This window comes from Eriocheir sinensis, chromosome 8 (assembly GCF_024679095.1).
Source record: "Eriocheir sinensis breed Jianghai 21 chromosome 8, ASM2467909v1, whole genome shotgun sequence".
In the NCBI taxonomy this organism is placed as follows: Eukaryota; Metazoa; Arthropoda; class Malacostraca; order Decapoda; family Varunidae; genus Eriocheir; species Eriocheir sinensis.
In genome coordinates, this window is record NC_066516.1 from 13023411 (window position 1) to 13028410 (window position 5000).

Consider the following 5000-nt stretch of genomic DNA (forward strand, 5'->3'; position numbering starts at 1 on the left):
AAGACAGGGGAAGGGAAAGGATAAAAGGAGGAATGGAAAGAGAGGAGGACGAAAAGGGGAAAAAGGGAAGATAAATAAAGATGTAGACGGGAGGAAGAGGAGGAAAAAGAAAAGTAGAAGGAGAAGAGAGGAGGGTAGGGAAGATGAAGGGGAGAGAGAACAAGAAAAGTGGGAGAAGGTATAGGAAGAAAAAAATGCGAGGAGGAGACGGAAGAAAGGAGGGAGAAAAAGAGAATTATAAAAGGTTTAGGAGACAGAGAGAGGAGGGGAGAGAAGGAGGGAAAAAGTGAGGAGACGGAGGAGGAGGAGGAGGAGGAGAAGTATGACACAGGAGAGATGAAGGGAACGGAGGGAGAGAGGAAGAATGATGAAGCAAAAGACTTGAGGTTACTAGGTAGAGTCAGAGGGAGGGAGGGAAGGAGGTAAGGAAGGAGGGATGGAGGGAAGGAGGGAGAGAGGCAAGGTAAGGAAGGTAAGGTAATGAGGATACGTGTTACACAGGTAATTAAAACTGAAGGAAACGTTGACAGGTATGGCCATGGACAGTCTGGCTTGTGGCGACGACAGAGGAGGGGAGAAGGGAAGGGAAGGGAAGGGAAGGGAAGGGAAGGGAAAGGATGGGAAGGGAAAGGATGGGAAGGGAAGGGAAGGGAAGGAAGGAAGGAAGGAAGGAGAGGAAGGAAGGGAAGGAAGGGAAGGAAGGGAGAGAAGGAAGGGAAGGAGAGGAAGAGGAAGGAAGGAAGGAAGGAAGGGAAGGAGAGGAAGAGGAAGGAAGGAAGGAAGGAAGGAAAGGGAAGGGAAAGGGAGGGAAGGGAAGGGAAGGGAAGGGAAGGAAAGGGAAGGGAATGGTATTGAGAAAGTGGAGTCGTGATGAGGTGAGGGGAGGGGAAGGGGAAGAGGAAAACGGAAAAGGGAGAAAATAAACAAGAAATATGGAAAGAAGGAAAGGAAATGGGGGTTGGAGAGAATGAAGGACGCAGATTAGGAGACAGGAAGATAAAGTTTGGCGAAAAAACAGTGGAGGAAGACAGACAGGGAGGAAAAATGATGTACAGATGAAAGACGAAGGGGAAAAAAGCAAGGAGAGAAAACATTGCGTGACAGAGCTGAGAAAAAAATAATAAAAGAAAACGGAAGTGAGGAAAGGAGAACAAAGGGAAACAAAGAGATGGTAAAAAGTGGAAATAAAAGGAGGTAATAAAAGATGAAAAGAAGTAGAAAAAGGGAATCTAACGTCGCAGAGAGGAAGGAATGGAAGAAAAAGAAAGAGAGGGGGGAAAACAAGAAAGGAACAAAGGGAAAGAAAAAAAACAATATCGCAGAAGAGAACGAAAGGGGTTGCAGAAGAGGCGTAGAGGTTAGAGGAAGAGAAAAAAAAGAGGGAGGAAAAGTGAGAGTAAAAGAAAGGAGATAGAGAAATGGGGTAAAGGAGGAAGGGAAGAGGTAGGAAGAGAGGGAGAGAAACTACGGAAAAGATGATGAGGTTTGAGAAAAAAACAAAAACAGAAAAAAAGAAGAAGCAAAGAGTGGTGAGGAAAAGAAAGAAGACAGAGAAAAGAGGATAAAGGGGGAGGGGTGATAGGAGAGGAAGAGGACGAAAGAGGAGGAGGAAAACAGAAGGGAATAATAAGGAGGGAGGAGAGGTAATATGAAAAGATGGAGAAAGTGGATAGAAGGGGTGGGGGGAGGTGGGGGGGGAGGTAGGTAGGTAAGGGGTAGGGGGGAGGGGGGGAGGGGGTGATAATTGATCCAGTGTCACCGTAATCAAGTTAATATCACTGTCAACTGTCACGTACCTCTCTCTCTCTCTCTCTCTCTCTCTCTCTCTCTCTCTCTCTCTCTCTCTCTCTCTCTCTCTCTCTCTCATATGGCACTGTCTTCACCACCATGGCACTCACAGTTTCTCTCTCTCTCTCTCCTTTTGGCACTCTTCCTCCTCCTCCTTCCTTCCTCTCTCGTGGCCACATTGAGTAGGGTTGGGGAGGCGTGGGTGGAATGGGGAAGGGGTGGGGAGGAAGGGGGTGAGAGGAAACGGGGAGGGGGATGGGGAAAACACAGAGAGGCACATGTAACAGTTTTGGTAAAGGGTGGGGAGGAAGGGGTGGGGTGAAGGAGTGGGGAGGAATTTTTTTCAGAGCATAGAGTGGGTTTGGGAGGAAGGGGACGGGGAGAGAAGGAGGTAAGGGGAAAGGGGATGGGGGTGAGGCAGAATAGCATGTGTGACAGTTGTGGGGAATATGGGTGACTAGGATGAGGTGGGGAGGAAGGTTGGGGAAGAAAGGGATGAGGAAGGGGATACGAGGGGGATAGAGGCACATGTGACATTTTAGGGAATATGGCTGACTTGGGTGGGGAGGGGAAGGGGTGAGGAGGAGGAATGAGTAGTGGGGAGAAAAAGATGTGGGAGGGGGAGGGGGAGAGGGGGAGAGGCACATAGGGAAAAGGCGGGTAAGGTCGGTGAGGGTTGGTAGGGAAGGGGTGGGATGAGAAAGGGAAAGAGATGGGGTATAGGAATAAAAAGATTACGTTAAGGGGAAGAAGACTGCCTTGTAAGGGGTAAGGAAGAGGTGAGGAGGGTTGCGGGGAGTGTGGAAGGCGTGGGAACATGGAAATACTGCAGGTGACGTTATTTTTTAGGGTGGGGGAGGAGGGAAGAGGGTTGACATGGGAGGATTAAACTGAGGGAGGAGGAGGAGTGAGGAAAGACGGAGGGGGATGGAGGAGGGAGTGGGGGGGGGGGGTAAAATGAAGCTTGAAAGCGGGAGTCTGACGCATCTATTGAACCTAATATAAAGTTTGACACTCTCTCTCTCTCTCTCTCTCTCTCTCTCTCTCTCTCTCTCTCTCTCTCTCTCTCTCTCTCTCTGCTTACCTAACTACCCAACCACGTATTAACTATTTCCGGACATAATTGCACACACACACACACACACACACACACACACACACACACACACACACAGCGGCAGCAGTACGAAGCCATAAACGTTTAATTATGAGTAAAAATATCGTACCCGCACGGAAGGGTCTAAATATATAAAGCACACACACACACACACACACACACACACACACACGCACAGAGTTGTCATAATCCATCTGCTTTTTCGTGTTCCTGCGCCAACCAACCAACCATGCAGTCAGCCAGTCATTTTTTTTGTTTTTGTTTTTTTGTTTTGTTTATTTGTATGTTTTTCCATTTCTCTGCAGTCAACCAGTCACTTTTTTTTTGTTTTACTTGTTTTTTTTTGTTGTTGTTGTTTTCCATTTCTCTGATTCGCAACACACTGAGAGCACCTTTCTTTTATTCATCCACCTTTCAGAACCGAGACGCAACACATTTTTTCTCCATTTCTCTGATTCGCAACACACTGAGAGCACCAACATTCCCTTTCTTTTATTCATTCCCTTTTCCGAACAGAGACGCAACACACGCAACACAACGCAACTTTTTTTCCCTCGCATTCCTTCCCATTTCTTTCTTTCTCTTCACTCTCCTTCTCAAAAGTTCCCTTTTCCTCCCTTCCCCTTTCCTTTTCCTTTCCTTCATTTCCAATCAACACGACACGACACGAAACACTTCCCAACGCAACACTTTTTCCCTCGCATTCCTTCCCATCTCTCTCTCTCTCTTCCCTCTCCTTTCCGTATAGTTCCCTTTTCCTCCCGTTCCCTTCCCTTTCCCTTTCCTTTCCTTCATTTCCCATCAACACTTCCGAACGCAACACTCGTGAACCGAAACACAAATACAAGTTAATTAAGGAACACTGTCGCTAGGTAACACAGGCAAAGGAAGGTGAAGACGCAACACAAAACGCAACTCAACGCAACACGACACTTCCGAACGCAACACTTGTCAACAGAAACACAAATACACGTTAATTAAGGATCACCATCGCCAGGTAACACACGCAAAACTCAATTCAACTCAACACAACGCAACTCAAAGCGACGCAACACAGACTCCAACACTCCCAACAGCACTGAACGCAACGGATGGGATGGGATGGGAAATACTGTGTAAAAACGTAAGGGCGTGGTAGAGGCGAATAGAAGGGAGGAGAAAAAAGAAGAGGAGGAAGAAGGGGAAAGGGGAGGAGGGTGTAGTGTTGTGAGGTTGTGTAGAGGGGGAACTGAAGGGGTATAGAGGGGAAAGGGGTGGGGAAAGATGGGGAAAAGGGAAGAAGGGTAAAGGGGGCGAAGTGTTTAGTGACGGTTGAAGAAGAGGGGAAAGGGAAGGGGAAAAGGGAAGGTGTGTGTTGTGACGTTGTGTAGAAGGGGTATAGAAGAAAAGGAGGAGGAAGAAGGGGAAAGAAGGGGACGTAGTGTGTTGTTAAGTGTTGCGAGCAGTAAAATATCGAGTACTAGGGGAAAGGGGAGGAAGGGAAAAAGGGAAGCTGTGTGTTGTGACGTTGTGTAGAAGGGATAAAGAAAAGGAGGAAGGGGAAAGAAGGGGACGAGGTGTGTTGTGAAGTGTTGCGAGCAGTAAAATATCGAGTAATAGGGGAAAGGGGAGGAAGGGAAAAAGGGAAGCTGTGTGTTGTGACGTTGTGTAGAAGGGATAAAGAAAAGGAGGAAGAAGGGGAAAGAAGAGGACGAGGTGTATTGTGAAGTGTTGCGAGCAGTAAAATATCGAGTAATAGGGGAAAGGGGAGGAAGGGAAAAAGGGAAGCTGTGTGTTGTGACGTTGTGTAGAAGGGATAAAGAAAAGGAGGAAGAAGGGGAAAGAAGGGGACGAGGTGTGTTGTGAAGTGTTGCGAGCAGTAAAATATCGAGTAATAGGGGAAAGGGGAGGAAGGGAAAAAGGGAAGCTGTGTGTTGTGACGTTGTGTAGAAGGGATAAAGAAAAGGAGGAAGAAGGGGAAAGAAGGGGACGAGGTGTGTTGTGAAGTGTTGCGAGCAGTAAAATATCGAGTAATAGGGAAAGGGAGGAAGGGAAAAGGAAGCTGTGTGTTGTGACGTTGTGTAGAAGGATAAAGAAAAGGAGGAAGAAGGGGACG

General features: G+C 47.5%; 1 protein-coding gene and 1 long non-coding RNA gene across 5 annotated transcripts in view; one reads left to right on the plus strand and one right to left on the minus strand.

Moving 5' to 3' along the window:
- The window catches only part of LOC126995540 (FERM domain-containing protein 4A-like), a 124579-nt gene that overhangs the window by 73032 nt on the left and 46547 nt on the right, over window positions 1-5000 (minus strand). The window lies entirely within an intron of this gene.
- Window positions 2989-5000, plus strand: part of LOC126995542 (uncharacterized) — a 2202-nt gene continuing 190 nt past the window's right edge. The window contains exons 1-2 of the long non-coding RNA XR_007750404.1: window positions 2989-4325; window positions 4462-4878. This is a non-coding gene — a long non-coding RNA (uncharacterized LOC126995542). The remainder of the gene's footprint in view (window positions 4326-4461; window positions 4879-5000) is intronic.